Source organism: Dermacentor albipictus, chromosome 2 (genome assembly GCF_038994185.2).
Source record: "Dermacentor albipictus isolate Rhodes 1998 colony chromosome 2, USDA_Dalb.pri_finalv2, whole genome shotgun sequence".
Taxonomy (NCBI): domain Eukaryota; kingdom Metazoa; phylum Arthropoda; class Arachnida; order Ixodida; family Ixodidae; genus Dermacentor; species Dermacentor albipictus.
In genome coordinates, this window is record NC_091822.1 from 45,069,434 (window position 1) to 45,091,195 (window position 21,762).

Below are 21,762 nucleotides of genomic sequence, written 5' to 3' on the forward strand. Positions count from 1 at the left end.
ACAAATAAACGGAAAACGGACACGAGTGCTCCTCCATATCTTTTATGAACATGACATAAAATTGGAGTAGACACATTGCTGATTCATACTGAATTTAACAGCACGAGCAGATAACGTGGATGCACGAGACAATGCGAAGAGCTGATTTCCACAAGATTCTAAAGAAGCGAGGCGATAATACATATACAAGCTCATGAAGTTGCGTACGCGCAGTGGTCTGTCACCAAAAGGCACACGTCAAGACAGACGCTGCGTCGTCCGTTGTAACGTGGCGCATTGTTTACTCGCTACCATTGTGTTGTCACCAGTGCTACCAACGTTAAAGAAATTTTCCTATACATATGCACCTGCTGCGGTGGCGTAGCGGCTAAGGTGCTGCGGTGCTAAACGCGAGGTCACTGAATCAAGTCCCGGCTTCGGTGGCCGTATTTCCATCGGGAAGAAAGGTAAAAATACCCGTATCCCGTGCATTAGAAACACGATAAAAATTCTCTGGTGGTCAAAATTAATCCGAAGTGCCCCCCTCCCCCACGTCCTCTATAGCGTGCCTCATAATAAAATCACGGTTCTGGCACGTAAAAAAAAAACTCAAACCTCATTCAAGGATTGTATGCACATTTAGGGAAATTGTCCTAGTCTAGGGAAATTACGCACCGTGAGGTTGCAACTACGGACGTGACGGCTTGTTTTGATTTCGGTCACTTGAATCTTCGTAACTGCATGCGAACTATTGGTTTTCATCGTACAGCAGCGCACTAAACCCCTATCGCCCAGTAAACGACTGTATCTGAATGGTGAAGGCCCTTTAACGAAGTACTGCTGCAGCGACGTTGTCGTTCGCACCTCCTTGTGCAATCGATGTCTGTGCACTCTGAATGAAATAAGTATCTGTAATCGGCAAAACATACGGATGCTGGAACACCAAGCAGAGGAGCAGGGTCAAATCCGGACGTAGACGGACAGTTATACCGAGCCCCGAGCCCGACAGTGCGGTAGAAGCGCTAAACAGGTCACTACACCTGCCTTTACTACAGTTTACCTGGAACCACCCACTCACAGGCTCTTGATTACGAGCAATAAACAGCGCTAAACAACAGGAGAAAGAGAGGGACACAGACACCAGCGCTGACTAACAACGAAGTGTCTTTATTCTTTCAGTCAGCATATATATACTCCACCGCTATCTCAAAGCACAGAATGAACACACATCAGAATGTGCAGGGGCAAAAATTGCAATCATTGCTATAGGAAGGCAATCTCCTTCGGAAGGAGAGAAATTAAAAAATCAATACGGAGTTTTACGTGCCGAAATCACTTTCTGATTATGAGGCACACGGTAGTGGTGGACTCCGGACCAACTTCGGTTCTTTAACGTGCACCTATATCTAAGTGCACGGGAGCATTCGCATTTCGGCCCCATCGAAATGCGGCCGCCGTGGCCGGAATTCCATCCTGCGACCTCATGCTTAGCAGCCCAACACCACAGCCACTGAGCAACCATGGGGGGGTGGGGGGGGGGGTTAGAAGGAGAGAAATGGAGGCAAGGCTTAACACATGCTTTGCCACTATTCTGAATCTGGAAAGCTTCCGAAATAAGATGTCCGTATTGTCCAGTTATGACCGCAATCTTAGAACCAAGCGGAGCCAGACGAGCACTGTAAAATTCATGCGATACGTTGATGACTTTTTAATTTTTTACTATACTAACCCTACTGACGCGCAGCCTGCTGCTGCTATAATACTTAAAACATAATAAAATATTTCTGCGTACTTGGGAGAGAGAACGAGTCACGGCCAGCGTGTGCCTTTGCGTCTTTGAGTGCGAGTATAGCTATGTGACAAAAAAAAAAAATGATAGAACGACGCGCGTAATTCCATTTTTCCAAGACCGCGCGAGTTTTTCACGAATTTATGTATCAGCTCGTTGCTTGCCGAAAAATCAAGGCGCCAACCTTATTTATCATTATACGATTTTTTACCAGTGCTATCAAAGTAGACGCAAATAGACAAGTTACGGAAAGAACGCGAAGCCTGAGAAATCTCTCGATGCAAGTCACAAGAACAATAAGGAAGAAAACAAAAGCGAATTGAATAAAACTTGAATTTTGCCGCTCTTATGCATCCTTTTCTCTTCAATTGTGAACAAATTATTGTGAAATTAATAAAGGTTTCCTTTTCTTTTGTAAAATTTTGGAGTTGCATGTTCTATTTTGTATATTTGGTGCGTAAACTGGCCACGTAAAAAATAATAAAAAAAGAAACGGGTGAGCGCGAACGCAAGCTCCACAACGAAACGAGAAAAAATGATCAAGCTAACCCAAAAATTGCGAACATACATGGTCCGCGTTGCTGGGCTTACACAATTTCGCGCAAACGCATAGCAAATTTGTGACCTTCACGAAATGGCAGTATTTTCAAGCCCGGCTGTGCCAGCAAACTGGGGCTATACTGCAAGTCTGCCTTTCTCGCAAGCCTAAAAGGCAGGCTTCCTATTCTCAAGAGAGAAAGAAAGAGTGCTATTCTGGAGGCCAACTCCTATGCATAATTATCCGGTGCGCCTAGCAAGCACTGTTTAATTTATTTTTTTGGTACCATAAGTACGTACAGCCCACAGGCACACGTACCGAGTAAAAACGTTTCTCACCCCATTTACTGCTAATATATGCACAAAGCCTCAATAATTAGCCAAAAAGAAAACGTATCCGCAAGGAAACAGGTACAAGAAATAAAATTCTCCCTGTGTTTAATGGTCGTGTTCCAGGCAGTCTGCTTAAAATCCTGCGCCTGAGAGACAGATTCGCTCGAGTGAACGTAACCAAGGATTACGACGTCCAATTAGAGGTCTCCAATTAGAAAGGTAGCAAGGCCCGTCGATTTAGTGACACTTGCATGAAAAGAATCCCGCGTAGGCGACGTGTTCCGTTAAAAGCAGTAAAAGGTGGCGCAAATTATACGTTTTTTTCGCAGCCAGGTATTTTGTTCCGGGGGTAGTAGATAGAAGGCCCCTTACAAGGTGGCTCCGTTCCACTAATGATGTGGCCAGAATTGACAAAATATAACTTGACATTCGCAGTGATTATGCTAAGCTTCTCGGTACGCAGGACTGTGATTGCATTTGGGAAACGACTTTAAAGCCTGCAAACGAATCGCTTCCCCGAGCTAGCTATTAAGGAAATTGCGGAACAGCGGAGGTCCGCATGGAAAGAACGATAACTAATGAAAGGAGAGAAAGTCGAAAAATCAGTCCCCTCTTCAAAGTAAATGCAAGGAAGAAATATAGCCTGATATATGTACTTACGACATGTCGTTAGCTTGCTTAATTTCTTCTGCCAGCCATTAAAAATTTATTTGGTGCTCTCCGCAAGCGATTACAGGCAGCGTTCGTGGCCGCGACAAATCACATTTACAGTCACATTAGGCGTTATCTAGGACAAAAAATAAAGATAAAATGCCAGCTTTAGCAGCACACACACACAACATTAAGGTGATATCCACACCGGGAGATTGATGGGGGTCCCACGAATTAACAGCGACTGGCGATTGGGGCAAGACTTACGGCAACCAGAACTCACACCGGCAAGCGCGACCTGCCCTCCGCCAAACACAGTGAGATGTCCCGTAATTGCTGACGTTCGCGTCTGGTCGCGTCACCATAGCAACGTAAAATCAGCGTCAGCGTATACCGACGTCCCTCTCCTGCGCCGCTTAGCGTTGTGTCATCTTTGCGACTCCAGTCGTGCAGTTGAAAACCGCTCAGTGAGCGACATCACGAAATTGGTCGTTTTTCGACCAACGCGATCATTTGTGAGCATCTTCGTCGCGCGAGTGGCACCCAAATGAGTACAAGACCGCAGGTGCTGCAGAATTCGGCTTTATTTTTCGACAATCGTTTGTTCCGCTAATTTTGATTATACCGAGAATACAGAAGACCTACAGGTGTCGCTCACCTCAACAGCTCATTCACATCCGGTACACACTATAACAACATTTTACAGAAGCAATGTATCAAGGACAGAATGTCGCACGGCAGTGCGACTACTCCAAAATTAAGAGAGTGTTCTTCACATTGTAACACATATTAAATAAGAAATTACTCGTCATAATTTTTGACAACAAAGAAAAAACTCCAGGAACTTCTAACCTTGCTGAACATCCGACCGCGTCTTCAAAAACTATGTAATGGTTACATTGTACGCGCAACTAGCGCAAGTAAATATACGGCAGAAAAAACAGTGCAGAAGTAAGAAAAACATCCTCTGATTTACAGAAAAAAAATTTACGTCATTAGTATTCCAGAAGCAGTCCTCAGCCCAACGATTCAAAGGCACGATAGTGCATCCTTGCAAGTAGTTTCTCGCTAATCTCATACTCCATTGCCTGTAAAATTGCAGAAGGTACCCGCATAATTCACTTTCTCATACAACATTATATTATGAACAAATCTAAATATATCAGCAAGAAATAAAAAAAGACCTCACATGACATAGTTCCATGCCCCTCTGAGCTCAATTGCTCATTTCTTGTTGTCATGATTGACGTTTTAAAATAAAGATGCCTGTGCCAACGACTGTGTCTTTCCTAATGCAATCAACTCAGCGAATGTCTAGCTTTCCCAGTCCCTTGCGTGCAGATCAGAGAACACAAGCTGACAGCGCCGGTAATGCTTTTCGTCCGCGGTCGCAAGATCATCAAAGTTTCAGAGCGTTTCATGGGAAATGCCATCAGTGTGCGGCAACGGCGACCCTGTTGTTGATGACTGCCTCCTCCTGACGACACTAAGACGCATCCACTGCAGCGAATATTTCATTCGAGGCTCTGCTGTACAGTGGCTCAAGGCTCAGCATGCAGCAAGTGCTGTGACATGTGCGTGCCATTTGCATGAATTACGAGAACGCCCAGTCAAGCTAAGTGTTCAGCACAAGTTTCTGAATTCTTTGTTCACGCTATATTGAAAATTGGGGGCTGACGATGAATGATGATGTTTTGCAGGTAGAACAAGCTGAAGTGGCACGTCCTCGTCGAAAAACCAAAAAGACTGTCGTGTGCAGAACGTCATACGATATATAGAATTTATGCAGTACAACGCAATTTAGCCTTAATCACCTGGACGTTAGGTCCCATGAAGAATAGTAGGCAAATTCGATCACTGTGTGCGACTGGGCCTCCAGTGTAGTAGTGTTCGCGGAATCAGCTGCTGTTTTTTTAATCATATTTCAGAAAGACATATCTGAGTTTGAAACCGCCTATACTTGCGAATATTTCTATCGTCGATACAGTGTGGGCAGATGCAATCTGCGGTTGGAAACGTAAAGATTTCTAAACAATTAACGAGACCTGGATAGACGCCTTCTGCTGTGTACGATAAAAGTAGAGCCAACGGCGTCTAGGATAGACTACATTGCAGACCAGAAATACGAGTGCAGCTCGTAATAACTGCATTATGACTGCGAATAAAAGGAACACACGTCCGCCGGACATCTTCGATTTAGGTGTGTTGTTTCAGCCATAGATTGGAAGGACGTAACATCCACTTGCGTAGCAGTTGCGACAGAACTGCGTGTCTCGTGCCCCGCGCGTGTTGCCCGCCATTCAACCGAGCGGCGACCGCGATGAACTGCACAGCGCGCAAGGTAAACTATTATTCTCGTCGCGCCCCGGCAAGATTTGCTCTTGGCACGGCGCGTGTGCAGCGCAAATGAAAAGCGTGGAATACGTGGGGCCTACAGTGAACGCCAGGTCGCCCGTGATGAGGACGTCAGCACAGAGGGACCAGACGCGCGCGCGACAGCGCACTCGATGCGGCTTGGAAAACATGTTCACATGACCTACAGGCCTATGCTCCCTCCCCGTTATTAATAATTAATCCTCGACCGACGCGCACAGTGCCCTTACGCAAGCATTTCTGCAACAATGGTTGCACGTTGTGCAAGTAGTTCGAGCACAAATATGGAGCCGTAGGAACGGAGAACGAACCGAACGAGCTCACGGCGGCAATCCCCTAGTTAGTACGGTTCACTGGTAATTTGGGTCTTTCATCTTTGTATTTAGACGGCCGCAACAAAGGCGTTCTTTGGCGAAGTAATCCACAAGCGTATCTATGAGGTAGAGTTCCAATGTGACGAGCTTTTCCGAAAAGGAACGCATTGTGCCCTCAACTCAACTATAACAATTGCAAACCTTCGCTCCGTGCATACATGTTTTACAAAACCAGTACGCAGAATAAATATGTCGTAGAAAAAGAAATCTGAATGTCTGTTACACAAAGAAGAAAGGCGAATCAAAGGCGGTTGACATCGAAGGAAGAATAGGTCGCCTATAGGGCGCATAAGTGTATCATATGCTTTATTGATTGACTGTGCTATCTCCGGTATCCGCCTATACTTTTCGTTGAGTAAAGCCACCCCTTCGGTCCCGGTTTTGGGCGCGTGCAGTTTGAACGAGTGCATCTACGTTTCATTTCGACTTTTTCGCGCTAATTACGCATTATTATTACTGAGTGCATACCTCTGGGATAACTTGGTAGTTTTTTTCTTGTTCCAGGCTTAATCCTGACACTCTTTTCGTTGCTCTAAGTACATTAGAAGGCCTAAAATTGCCTTGATTTGACGAAAGGCGTCAAAAAGTGGACAGCCAGATATCAAGATTTCACCAACAACAAATCTATTTGAAGTCACCATGCATCTATTCAACACTCCATTATTTTATTTTGCCATGCCTGCCACAAAGCACTGGAAAAAGAAATGTGCTCATGAAACACGTTGAGAAACTGGAAAGTTCTGTGACAAGAAAATGGCCGCCACCGCAGATTCATTGGTTACGCACCATGTGCGTAATGAGGAAGAGGAGGCTCGGCTTCAAAGGGTGCCAAGTTACGTTTCCCCCCTTCCTTAATTTCTCTTTCCCTTGTTATTTGCACATTTCAATTAGACATAACAAGTAACTTCCCATGTGCTTCCCTATGGCGTCATTATCCGTTTCTTCGGACGGTTGTGACAAACAAAATAAAGTCGAAACTCTCGCATCCCCTCATGTCAGTCTCTTCGTATGATGCGATGCTTTTGTTTCAGCGCCTTTCGAGCTGAAAGAAAATGCTAAACTACAGTCGGGCGCGACTTTAGAAGGCAGCGGCACTTTCCCCTCAAAGGGGAATCGGCGCGAGCGCCCACCAATGGGCGCGCCCTCCAGGCTGACGTCATAGGGCGTACGGATGCGCTGACCCCGCCGACGGAGAACACGGCCGCCCGCGCTTCGAACTGGGCCGAGCAGCGTCGGCTGTGTGCCTCTGTTCCTCGTCAGAGTGAATTTCTAAACTGTTGGTGGTGGTCTATCATGGAGGAAATATTATTGCGAACTTCGGTTGCACAATTTTCCGCGTACGTTTGTTGCGAGCCGTGATGCGATAAGAAAGATGGCAGCGAAAATCGGTCACCCTGCGCTACGTTTCGTCCGAAAACAGTATCCCGCGGCGACACACCACTGCAAACAAGCACGCTGCGTGTTGGTTCCATTGTGCTTTGCTTTGATCCAAAGTGAAGTTGCGAGGCCAAAAGTTTGCTAAAGCCTGGCAACTACTGCGAGCGGCGGGTGTGTTCGTGTACGGTGTCGCTGCGTTTTTTATCGAAGATGGTGAAGTGATGGAGCAAAACGATTCGCAGGAGAAATAAGAAAAAGCAATGTGCGTATGCAACCTCCAGTGCATACGCACATTGCTGGCACTGCATTGCTGGCAGCGCAACGCGCATACGGTCGTTGGCAGCAGTGTTATAAGAGGGCCGAGTTTTTACCAGCGTCGTTCGAGTGTTGTGTAGCACCGTCGACGGATTGCTGTCCAGCAATGCTAACAATCAGTGACTAACACGGGCTGCGTGAGCGAACGTCATTGAATTAGTAAAGGTGAGATGCTTTGCCGCAGTAAGGCTCTGCGCTGCTTTTCGATCCTCACAAGATGTTGATAACAAAAATTTCTATGACAGTCATCAGCAAACGACACAAGAAAACGAAAAAAAAAAACACGTACGACAAGGTAGGCGCAGCAGTTTTGGAAATGACCAAACACATCTACCCGCGTCGGCGTGTAGCATATATGTGTACGTGTTTTCTTTCATACTTGAGTAGATTTTTTTTTATTTCACCAAAGTTTCTTACATTTGAAATTTCCTTACTTTTAGTCCTCGCGATTGTGTATGAATATGTGCGTGCTTTCGTGAGAGTTTGTGTTTATTCTTATATTTGCAATGTTTTTATATATTTGCGTTCGCTTCTGTAAATCTTATTGCAGCTGCATCTTTTTTTCTTCGCAATTTCCTTAACTGGGCTCATTCAACGCAAAAAGTCCTCTGAATATATATTCTTTGATCAGCTTCTTCAAACTGATTCATGGGTGTCATTAAAGCCTTTCTCTATTGTCTACTTTGTCTTTTCAATCTGCCTTCTCGCTGTGTTTTCATCTACTATTCTGTCCTTGCTTTTTGTCGCGTTGGTGCAATGCGATTAGCCAACTTGCACAAAGAATGTTGACCTGCCGTGGTTGCTCAGTGGCTATGATGTTGGGCGGCTGAGCACGAGGTTTCGGGATCAAATTACGGCCACGGCGGCCGCATTTTTATGGGGGCGAAATGCGAAAACACCCGTGTACCTAAATTTAGGTGCACGGTAATGAACCCCAGGTGATCGAAATTTCCGGGGTTCTCCACTTCGGCGTGCCCCTTAATCAGAAAATGGTTTTGGGACGTAAAACCTCATAATTCCATTTTAAATTAAAGAATGTTCCATCACCTATGACAATATAAAGGTTTAGATACATTATCTAAAAGCACCACGTGCTTTACGCAGTAACTTCGCCTCTTACCCCTGTTCATGTGTTCATGCATCAGTGCAAGCGACAGGCCGTAAGAAGTGCACATGAAAGGGTGCCGCATTGTAATGTAGTAGCGACGGTAAAGGCTATAGTAGCAAAACAGTGAATGCCGAAACTAACTTTTGTCTTGGACGAATCTGTGCCCAGGGAAGCAAGTTACACTGAAACCTCGATAGCGGTGGCCACAGTCGGCGATCGTGAAATCTGATCTGCGGTTCGCGCACGTCGCCTTTTACAGATGAGTCATCAAAGGTTTCTGAGTTATCGTGCATGCGTGTCCTACAGAAAATCCTACAAAATTCACGTCGCGCATGAAGTCAGATTAGACAAGGTGCGGCCACAGCATGAAAACAGAGAAAACCATCGATAACATTCGAGAAACTTCGATACATGCAGGCGCTGCCTGTGCTGAGCGATATGGTTTAACATTTGTTAGCTGGTGAATAGCTGTTTCCCCAGAAAGATAAAGAAATACACCTGTCAATGCCCCCCTCTTAAATACCATCGTTCCGATTCTGCAAATGCCACAGAAAGAAAATAAAAATTGCTTACTCTCTCGTAATGGAGAGCATATGTAGGCATGAAGTGGCAACCGGCAAAGCAGATTGGTTGGAGATGATAATAGCTACAGTCTTAAGATGGATGTAGTGCATGTTCGCAAAGTAACGCCCAAGCACATCGCTTATCAAGTTAGTAGTTGCTCCAACAATGTGGAATTCGGCCCTCGAAAAATTATTCAAGACAAATAATTGTGCTTGCATTCGCATTACTTGCCCGAGTCACACCATAAAATTAAATAATGGCTACGAAATGACTGTACTTTGAAGTGTAGACTGCTAACCGTGCCTTTCAACCATGCCCCGACCACTGCTAGTTCACCTAGGGGCTCGTCAAGCTCGGCGGTGACTACTCGAATGAGTGTTTTGGGCCTTCTCACATTGGCATTCTCACAGGCTGTAATGAACCTCAGGGGCATCTCGACTCCCTTGCAGCTAGCAACAGAGGCATGTCACTGTGCTTGCATTGCTAATATTTGTACAGGTGGCTCAATGAAATTAACATTAACTTTCCTGGAGAGTAAACAGAGCCGAAGGTGTGTTGTGGTGTTTACGATTGGCAGCATTTATTGGCCTTTAGGAGCATGTAAAGATTGACGATGGCTCCAACATGACTACTTCGGCAGACCTGAAGCTTATGATGGCGTTTCGCAGGGCTTGTGTTGGTGTTATTCATCTCAACAGGCTCTAAAGAACTACAGGGCCGGCCGAACTACTTGGAAGCAGGCAGCAAGGGCATGTCACTCTGCTTGCGGTGCTATTATTTGTTCAAGTGACCTAATAAAATTTACATTGACTGTGCTGCAGAGTAAACTGAGCCAGTGGTGTGTTTTTGTTATCGACTGGGTGTATATACTGGCCTTTAGGAGCATGTAAAGCCTTACGTTGGCTCAAATATTACTGGTTTTGTTTTCGTTTCGACTTAGAGGCGCTAACAATTTCGGTGGACTTCGCCTCTGCTGCTCCTACTTCACCATAGGGCCCTCCAAGCTCTACAATTTCTGCCCGAATGAGCATTTTGGGTCTCGCTGAGGTAACGATGTTCTATAGTTATTCTCTTAGCCAAATCGCTTGCCTAAGCCAGACAACTAAACTAAACAATGCAACCACATGAATGTGCTTTGACGTGCATACAGGCTGCTAACAGCGGTTAACAATCTCGCGTTTACTACTGCTGCTTCATCATAGAACCTGCCAAGCTCAATGGTGGCTGCCCAAATGGCGATTTTGGGCCCCACAAAGTTATTGAAGGTTAATACATGTGTTTGCATTCGGTTTTGTCATAACTTAAGCATTTTTCTATGCCAGTATCTAAATTTTTTTTTCGGAATGGAGCTTGCAATAAAGGAAATATGCCATCAAATTAACAGCAAATTTACTTATATTAGAGGCCACAGGGTAGATGCTCAGCTAGCATCCCCATCAGAAAATTTTTGCGGCCCTAATAAGAGCTGTTCTTTCATTATTCAGAAGCCGTTACGCTTCGTCGAGCGGGTCAATGCCGGACAGTTTACAGTCGGAGACAATTTCTTCACGGCCATCCTGAACCACTTGGATCAAGATGGATTGGATGTTGTCATTCCCAGAAGTGTCAAGTCGGAATTTCACCTCCTGGTCCATCACGTGCTTCTTCCACCAGTCTTCCGCCGTTACGTGCTTAATGCTCGCCCTCAACATGCACTCCACATGGACGGCTTGAAGTCTGTGTTGTCCACGGTGACATCATTTTCGATGTATTACCACACAAGATCAAGAGGATTAAATTCCACTTGTATGGCGGGAACCTGAGTACAATGCAACCGGCCCTTCCCTTTCAGTATATGACGTAGCTTAGAAAGCGTGACTTAACAGATGCCACCATATCAAGCAGCTGATTCCTTACCATTATTTCATCCCAGGTAATGTTCCTGCTTTACAACCTCCCACTTTCATCTCTTCTTCCCTTCAAGGCCGTCATCGGCAATTTCTCTTCTCGCCGGGTATAATAAGTTGCCTTGTCCCTATAAATGATGCTACCAACTGGCGACTTCTGCAGAACGTCATTGAGCCATGCCTCGAAGCGATTGCCGTCCATTTCTCTGTGCTAGTGGCCTCTATTTTGGCGTCGAATTAAATCCAAACGGCCGTCGACAACGCCATTCTCGCTGCCGATGTGCGTCACCGTCAGACGCTGGCCTTTTCCTGAAAGTTGTTTCATACCATTGACAGGCTTTTTCCTGGAGCGTACTAGCGCCTGCGCTTCTGCACCACGTTGTATCTCGACATGTTCAACCGAATGTGTCGCGGCCTCACCCATGTCACGTTCTACATCTTTGAGCCTTCCACCCGGCAGCACTCCACGTCCCGGAGGTAGCGATTCCATCATTCCATGATGTCATACCTCTCGATAAGCAGCGAGTTGCGACTCCTGTTCTAGGGCTTGAAGCCGATCTTGGCAAACAGGAGAGGCAAAGTACGTAGCTTCGGTAATGCATGATCCATACGCTTCGAAAACTTGTTATTTATCTACTCGACTGTCGGTATCTCACTGCAGCGAAAGAAATCGTGCACACACGACCTCAGCGCGCACAACGCTGAAGCTGTCAAACTTCGTGCTGCACCTTCTCTTCGCACTTCGTGAGCGCTTTCGCGAGGGTGTCGACAGTTCGCCACCCGAGAAATGCAAAGCTTTGACCTCTCCCTGTCCTGTAGCTGACACCGAGCATCTCGGTGACAAACTTTCTCGGGTCCTCCACGCTGCTTTCAGGCTCCCTGTTACTCTAATACGTGCATAGAGGTGGATAGTTCTTCAGGATGTGACCACTCTTGTTCCTTCTAACCGAGGCTCCTTGGTGTGGACATCGAGTTGGCACAAGGCTCGTTCGGGAACGAAGGATCGCGTTCCGACGTCGCCTTGCTGGGCTACTACGCAAGTACACGGGCGTTCTTTTGCATTTCGCCTCCACTGAGATGCGCCCGCCGCAGCCGGAATTGCAAACCGCGATCTCGTGCTCAACTTGCGACGAAGCTATATCCTACATAGTTTTCTTTTCCTTCACATTAAAATCAAACACTTTAATTTATTATTTTCAGAACGCTACTCCTGAAGAAGGATCAGTGGATTAAACCAGCGACTGCACTTTATACGCACACGCCGGCGGCCATCGAATTCGCACCGTAGCAGACGACGCGCAGCGTTCTAGAAGAACGGGGGTTATTTTGCGTGAGATAATGTAAGCATACTGAATTAAAAATAAAAGAGATGTGTATCAGTGATACGTCCTTTGTTCTGCGTTGCGGCTAATACCGATTTTTTCAACGATTACTAGATTACAAAGTATCTGGTAATACCTTTATCTGGTCTCCTTTGATGAACGTCTGAAGCGATGTGGTATGTGCATGTGCGAAACGGATACACATTAGGCTCCTTCTCTGTGAATAAAGTTAATTTCGAGTGACTTTTGTCTTCCTTGCGTGGTTGTTGCACGTCTAGTGCACGCCAGTTACTATCGACGAAGAAGCCAAGCAGCAAGTTTTACAATATTTCATTTCTCTCGTGAACCCGCATGTGCTGCAGCATTCGTGTCACAGGAGCCCAACGAAACCAGTCATCAAAATTTATCCGTAGAAATACGCGTTTCAAAGCCACGACTGTTTTTTGTTGGACTGCTTCTTTATCCGCGGAGGCAATCGGCTGCCGTGCTTCAGTCATCAGCGCGGGGCCTTTCCTGCCTTGTTAAGTTGTGCGCGACTATAGAACGAAAGTGGCAGCGATAGAGCAGCCACTTCTGGTTGGAATAGGCTCTACGATCTCTGCATTCCCGCCGTAATTAGAGACATGTCGCGCTATAAACTCGCAGTTACGAGGGAGGATATTGTGCGAACGTATTACTGCGCCAACAATTGTCCACCTCAGATTGCAGCCGATTTGGGCGGTTCTGCATAGCTTCCTTTATACAGTTTCGCGAAAACACCGACAAATAAATCGTCATTACTTTTTCTGTGCCATTTGCTTCGTCTGCTTCGGCAGCCATTCCATGCTGACGCTTGTCATACGATTTGTGGCGAGCTCAGCGCCGAGCAAAATATATGAAATATATATGAATTTGGATCGCATTTTTTCTTATTTTTCCCCCGCAGTCGTTGCCTAAAATATCACTGCAATGTCATACGATCGGAAAGTGATTCCAAGCGACTGCTTTGCAACTTGGGACTCTGACGGGAGCGTCCTGTCTTTCTAATTTTTAAAGCACGTTTCTTCTATAATGATTTCAGGGGAGACTTCGAGACGATGGCGTTGCGCTATTTAGGCGCACACGTTCGAGCTATCTTTTGATCCGCGCGACCGCCTACATGCTTGCGTAAGAAAGACTGTTCCGTCCCGTATATTCGTGGTTGAAAAGTTAGTGCAACGCTCAGAAGGTTTGTATAAGCCTTGGAAAACTGGGACGCTTGTTACATAACTTTTTTTTTTTGCATGTCGAAGACATGTGCTCAGACACACGATCAATGCTTATATCACCACTCCTAAATATACCACATCAGAAATATAGTTTTCATTTCTCTCAAATGGAAATCACATGCAAAACATGCCCTTCTATGCTGCGCTGTTGCAAGTCTCGGGGATCCACAACAGAGGTGTACGATTGGAACGTGGATGTTTTAGATAAATACCGCTTGTAGTTATGTTTCCCGAATTAGTTACTAATGCATCAGCAGAAATAAAAAAAAACAGCAGTTCCCTGTATTGTGTGAAAACTTATGGTTCGGTGGCCCTTTATAAATGCCTGAGAAAGAGTCATCTTCGCACCGTAATTGAGGACGGCGTTAAGAAAAAAAAATGTTGCCAGAGGTTCTCCTTTCACTGTTTTGGTGAAAAGAAAATGCAGGCCAACTCTTCAGGGCCCGTATTCACAAACCTCTCGAAATGCGTAAGCGTTTATATGCCTACTCTACGGGGAAGCATGGTTAACGTACTCGCTGGTGATGACACCTTGATAAGCCTCGTTTTAGCCCTTCGATTCCTGACCGACATGAAGCTGTCATCCGATGAGTCGTCGCCTGTGATTGAGTAGACCTATGTGTCTTCGCTGGTGCTGGATCGCGTGCCTCATTTCCTTGAGGAGCTTATCAATGTAGAGCTCTGGCCAGACAGGCCGGCTATAGGCCCTGCATCCATGGCTTCGAAAGTAGGAGCCTATGTTGAGCCTTCAATAATGGTTTACCAGGTGCCTTGAGTCTTAAAGGAGCTTGCCGTCGGAGATTCTGGCTACACGAGCTTAGGGGACGTTCCGCGTCGACCACCTAACGTCAGCACGCGGAAAGCGCCCCAGAGACTGATGCAAATTTGACGAAAACTGGCTAGGCTGGGACAGATGCCTTCTAGCACTGAGTGCTCCGTCGTCTTTCCCGTGCCAAAAGGTACTTGTACATTAGGAAGCAGTGTTGCTTTCACGTTATCCCGCCGTGCTTACGCTATAATTATATATATATATATATATATATATCTTCTTCATTTTCTCCCATATTTTGTCTTTTTTATTGCATTTGTACGTGCTTAAATATAATAGGGTTCTACGTGCCAAAAGCACTTTCTGATTTTGAGGCAAGCAGTAATGGAGGTCTCCGGAAATTTCGACCAGGTGGGGTTTAATCTAAGTACACCTAAATCTAAGTACACAGGTGTTTTCGCATTTTGCCCCCATCTAAATCCTGCCGCTGGAGCCGGCTTTCAATCCCGATACCTCGTGCTAAGCATTCCACCACCACAGCCACGGAGCGACGACGACGGGGTTTTGTATGTGCTTGAATAACCGCTGTACCTCGCAATGTTGCCACCCCTACTGTATTAACCACTGGGCGATATGTTGGTATGTAAATAAGCAAATACGTTAGACGCACCCTTGTTTTGTCTGCGATTAGTCATCCAAGCTGATGTTCAACTAGAATTCGATGTCGACTCAGCGCCGAAGCCGCTTCCAGGCACGGAACACGGCCGATGTGAGGGCTGATGGTATCGATTCTGTTGCGCCGTCCAGGTGTTTCCCGGGTACTCGGGGTGTCGAAACAGTCGCGCCGTGAGGTGGGTCTCAAATAAGCGCTATCAGTCGCTGTCGCGTGGCACGCACAGATATTTCGTCGACCCAGGAAAAAGTACTCAAAGCACGTTTCATCTCTAATGCGCAGACTAGGTGAAGCAGGAAGAAACACGCACAGTTGCTGTGTTAAAGCACTCGTGCAAGGACCACAGACAAGGAGTCCGTTGTAATTAATTGCGGATTATCACCACCGAGTCTCACCGACTGCGTGAAAGATGACAAGCTCGTTTCAGTACGCTGGTCACGAATAAACAAAAGCTGTCTGAGGCGACATGCTGGAGCCCTGCTTTCTCAGAGGTGTTAGCTAATCGGACGCGGAGATGGTGTGTCTTCCGGCTAGAGTCAATAGGTTGTTCTATTGGTGCTGGGACGTTCAACGTATTTCAACACAGTTACTACCTTGAAGAGAAAATACGGGGAAGGCAGAAGGTGGAAATTCAAGACGATGAGCGAAATGAGCACAAGGTAAAAGTGTGAACCAACGTTTCGACAAGTGGACTTGTCTTTCTCGAGGCAGAACGAAAGTCCACATGTCGAAACGTTGGCCCCCGCTTTTACCTTGTTCTCGTTTTGCTCATTGTCTTACTACCTTGAAGTGATACGCCTATTGTCGACTGGCCATGTCTGCCTGTCCAGAGCAGCACACGGATCGCCCAGGCATCAGAAGCTATTGGGAAACGTCTGATGAGCCGTGGAAGTGTGTTCTCGTCGGACCGCTTTCTCAATTCTTCTTGGTGTGGTGGACTTTTGTCTAGGCACTGGACCTCTTACCGCCTTGTGCTTGCTCCAATCCTTCTGAATTCATACTTCTTTTTTTCGTTGACCACTTACAGCTCATATTTTGTCGTAGCTCAGGCACAACTATGCAGGCCTTGAAGGTACATCCGACAACGCACATCGTCTCACGTGCGTGCTATTTCCATGTCGCTATTGTGATTGATCTACAATAAATTAGGAGGTGACCTACCAAAAAGCCATCTCATTTATTTCATGAATTTAGGCTTGATTCGTGCTGTTCGGGGGGTATGGCAGGTTTCGGTTTCAGCTGCTAGAATTTTCGCTGTGACGCTACCACCGCTGTTGCAGGCTGCTGGTGTCCTAACATATCGCAAGAAATTTCTTGAGCAACCATTCATTGTGGCACACGCACGGCCTCGGCCGACATCGAACCACTGATGCAGGCCTTGACAAGACTGCTTCCGAGGTAAAGTGCGTCTACCTTCTCGAGCAAGGTGTCTTGTGTAGCCTGCGCTCACAGTGGCGAAACATCTATTGTGCCATTTCTTGGCCTAGACAGAGGAGAAATGCAAAGTGACAGCGACTTACCGCCTACTTTGCCGGCGGCATGATCTTCCTTCGGCAAAAGCCTGACGATAACGCGTTCATCGCTACTCAAGCTGGCTCTACTTGAAATAAGACAAATTTTTGGGGGGGCCCTTCCAGCTATTCTATAGCCTTCTGCATGGGATAATGTTGAATACAGTTTTCGGAGACCATGTAGGCAATTTTGTCCGTCGCGTTGAGTCTGTCAACACATATATTGTAATTATTATTAAACTATTAGTGCGAAGGCCAAGCACCATTTTCTTTGCTTGTAGTAACTAGCAATAGATGTCTGATAGAGGCATCGCTTCTAGGTACTTCTCAACTACGCGGTTCGCGTGTGTGCTGGTGTAATTTACCAGCAGGAAAATGGTTAGTATGACTAGCTCGTGCGCAAGTAAAATCAGTCAAGGCGGCGGTTTAAGCGCTCCAGCAGGCAATTGTCCAAGTTCTCTTTTTTTCTTCTTTTCACTATTATTTTATGGCAACTACAGATTACAGGGACCGTATTCATGAAGTGCTGTAACGCTAGAATTGTTTGACCCAATAAATGTCATATAAACCTGATCATGAACATATTGGTAACGAACGGGACCAGCCAATACCAAAGAGAACTTAATAATAAAAAGTTTTCTGATTACAGCCCCAGGAACCGAATTCACAAAAGGCTTACGGTAGTAAGTGGTCTCTTGAAGTGGCTGGTCTCCTTCGGTAAACATACGTCGAGCACCAGGTCTGGCTGGCATTTGCTGTTTCGAATCATCCTAGCGCGATAGCCTTTAGTGAATACGGGCCCAGACGCTTCTTTAAAAGACGACCGCGGACACCCTGAAATTACTATGAGCCCCCCAATTACCTACGGATGCAGTTCCTAAAAATTCAGTCATAAGCTGCTGCCCCCCTAACGCCGGCGGCGACATTTTCTAAACGAAAGTTAAGAAGGCGCTGCCAGTAGTCAACCTCCTACTGACCATGAAGGAAGGAAAATGCTTTCGTCGACGCTATGGACGGGTGCCGACGGGTTGTGCAGCACTTTTAAACCACACTTTGCCGAGCACCTGCTAGCCCTTGTTTTAATAAATATAAGTACCTACCTCAATGGCTATTTTAAGGAAGTGTCAGTCATATTCGCCTAATGATGCAACCTGGGGTAAGAAGGCAAAGTGTTATTTCTTTTTTTACCGATGAAAAAAAAAACGAAGTAACAAACAGGCAGTTGACAGATGCTTAGGAGCACAAAATGGACTCTGAACATGATGACAGGAGGATTTCTGCAGATTCCATGTCTGCCATTATTAAAAATAAAATATATTCTGCCGTCTGACGATTATGAGGCACGCTGTAGGGAGGGACTACGAATAAAGTTTGAACACCTGGGGTTCCTTAACGTGCAAGCAATGCAATGTACACGGGCCGTTTGACGTTCCACCGTCACCCACATCGGAAAGTCACCGTCACGGCCGAGACTGAATCCCCGATTTCGTGCTGAGCAGCGCGACACCGTAGCCACTATAAGCTAGCGTGGCCGGTGCACGCATTGTTATCACGTTCAAACAATACTTGCGAGAACGCGCTGATACCGCTTTTAATCTTTTATTGGTTTGCGTAGTAACCCTAAAAGAACCATTCCAATACGAAACGAATACACGTTCGCGAATGGCCCACCGAGCCTTACGTGGTCGAGCAGAGCTGCATGCCTGCAGGTTAGGAGGATTGGTACTGGCAGCTCTAATAAAAACAAAGGCGGCGATATACATATAAACGGCAGTTGGAGGCCCCCTGAGAGATCCTCGAGAAAGAATGTGTGGTTGTGGGAGCAAGCAAATCAAGTTCTCTTGTAGCAGGCTCCCTACCCAGAGCAAAATAAGTGTTTACTCTCCCTTTCTCGTGCTTGGAGCGTCAGTCCTTGCCAAAGGAATTGAAATAGTCTGAACGCCTTCGAAAGCAGACATGGCAGCATTTTCAGAGAGGATGTCAACGACGATGCCATACCAACCCCCAAGCCACGGAAAGAACACATTGCGCCTTGTTTGTGCACCAGTTTTTCTGTTGTTCCGTCCATGATATTGTTCACAGCGGCAATGCAAGCCGCTGGTTCAACTTTAACTTCAACATTTATTAATTCTTGTAGTACACACTAGAAACGTCCACTTGGGTTAAAAGCTGCCGCAAGCAGCTTGACTGGACCAAGGAGACATTGTTGCACATGGCAGGACGATAACGGAGAGTACGCCGAGGATGTCGTTATGTGCGGCAGCTTAAGTTTCATTGGGACCCACTTTCCTCGAATGCCCACAGCTGCCGCTCAGCCGGAAGGCTAAGTCGAAAAATCAGTATAAATATGCGTGCGGTCATCGTGCGTCTGTTGCAATAAGATATACGTCAGCTGCGTCAAAGGCGCTGACGAGTGACTGGCTTTCTAATTCCTGCAATAGAGAGACACAACTGTGGCTGTCGGAGATACCAAAACGGAGGTGAACCGCTGACCGGTGGTCTATGAGCAGACTATGTAATCTCGCGATGAACGTTCGTCAGTCGGAAAAGCTTAGCTGAAGGCCACCGTACCGTCAGGGAAGCCAAGTGATGGTCGGGGATGCTCGATAGCGAATGTACGGTATGAGTGCGTCGACTGATACGTGAGCTGGAAGCAGGTGGTCTCTGGCAGTGGCTATTGTCGCTGATTGGAAGCTGCATTGAGGTAAACCGAAACACGTACCAGGGCTTAACCCTGGTAACCCTTTAACCCTGGAGCAGCGTCAGTGCTGCTCTACCAGGCATTTGGTAAGAGCGGCCGACTTTAACGCAGAAGTCCCAAGAACAGTGATATCTGCTTGGATCTGTGCTTGATCCCTGCAATAGAGATTTCATAGGTGCAACCAAACTTTCCCGCTGAGGAACGTCATCACCCGAGCAATAGCAGAAATCTTTTTCAAACAGACGCAGTTGGGGTGGAAGGTTGCGAATTTATTAATCAAGCCAGGGAAACGTTCGTAATGATGTATTTTTGATACAATGAAAATATTTTAAGCGCTCTCCCGACAGAGAACACTCGCACAAAAATAAAGAAAGGTTAGAACTAAATTGGAACAAATTGCATCTATGAAAGTAGAACGTTGTGAGGTTCTTTTGTAATTTATTACAAATATATAATTAAATTTATTTTTTTACTACTCTTAAGTCAGCGCCTGCAATCAAGGCATTTCTCCCTCATATAACCAGTATGCCAAAACTCACTGCTCATGCACTTCCATCGCTAGAGAAAATCAGTTTCGCCATAAGGCCGGAGCAATGAAAACGATAGCAACATGTTAGGATATTGCACGAAGTTTAACACTCTTAGCTTTACAATAATAAATAAATAAATTACAATAAATAAGTAAATAAATAAATTAAAATAATTAAATAAATACATAAATTGAAGTAAACGTAATCTGACTAAGCGAAAATTAACTGTTGGGCTGGGGGTCCTCTGAATCCTGCCATCAGACAATTTGATTTGTGTTCATTAAATTAAGCCAGCGTATTTGTTAGCGGCTTTACCACCACTTTTCTGTAACGGTTGTGTTTCAAACCATTTTCCTGGGCCAATCCCGCAAGTTAGGCACAGACGCGCCAGTAAAATTACATCATTTTCAGGTTTAAGCTCTGTCATGAGTGCCACTAACATCCAGTGACACTTTCATTTCTTGTGCAGTACTTCCGGTTCACGTACTAACACGACCTGGGCGGAGATTCAAAACAAATGAAAAAGAAAAAATGGTACAGCATAAAATTTATCTGTTTCATTACATATACGATATCAAAGCATCAGTTTGAGCACAAGCTGAGTTACATGAGCGTCTGCAATAATTAAACCTAATTAAAGATCACTGAGACGACCGGGGACGAAATTCAAAATAAACCAGAAAAGAATAGAAAAAATAATACAGTACAAAATTAATGAGCTTCATTATAGTTATGATATTACAGCATACGTTTAGCTACAAGTTGATTTGCTTAAGTGCCTAGAATAATTAGAACTAACTAGAAAACACTGATTACCACACACCACAGCACAGAATCGTAGAGTTTAGAGACCCGCCACGTGAGCACGACATTGCCGAAATTCCTGGCAACCCAGAAGTAGAAAGCGGAAGTAGGGACGTCATACACAGGAAGGTGGCATGATATTTAGTCGGCTAATTAATAGAAAACAGTTGCGTCCGAGTTCGGTTCGTTCACTGGGTTCGCCTAATGTTACCCTGAAGAACACCAACGCTGAGGTGCGAGTGCCACTAAGAGACACCTAAGTCAAAGCTTAAGGTCGCCTGTCATTGTTTTTCCCACATGTCATATTTAAATCTGAGAACATTTAAGATACAATGCGTGCGCTGCCGGTGTTTTGTTTCGCTACATTTGTGTGTGAGCTCCAGGGAAAGCAAAAGGAAGGCAGTAGACGGAAATTCAATAGAATGAGCAAAACGAGAACAAGTTAAAAGCGGGAGCCAACGTTTCGACAAGTGGACTTGGCGAAACATTCGCTCTCGCTTTTGCCTTGTTCTCGTTTTGATCATTGCATGTGGGCTGCCATTCTCAAGATGTCAAGAATGTAGGACCTGGTTTTAGCAACTTTAGCGATAGAATGGTGTGGCAGTATGACCCGCATATACCGCATGCCATATAGTATGGCATGGCTTATAGCATGCATATGTCTAAATGTATACGGAACCTCATGGCGACACCGACGGTAACGACGACGGGAAAAATTCCCGAGGAGTGTCCATGCCATTGCTATCGCAATAAAAAGAAAGGACGCGTCTCACTTTCACAGCCTTTGATTTGTCCCGCAGTATTTATGTACTCCCCTATGCGCCTTCGTTTCCGCCGCTCTTTAATCGTGCAACAAAAAAGAAAGAAAAAAAAGAAAGAAAAGAAAGCTAGGCCAACTTTACACATTCCAGTTCAAACA

General features: G+C 45.7%; 1 protein-coding gene across 2 annotated transcripts in view; it reads right to left on the reverse strand.

The window, feature by feature from the left end:
• LOC135917369 (N-arachidonyl glycine receptor-like) overlaps window positions 1–21,762 on the reverse strand; it is a 298,674-nt gene that overhangs the window by 154,087 nt on the left and 122,825 nt on the right. The window lies entirely within an intron of this gene.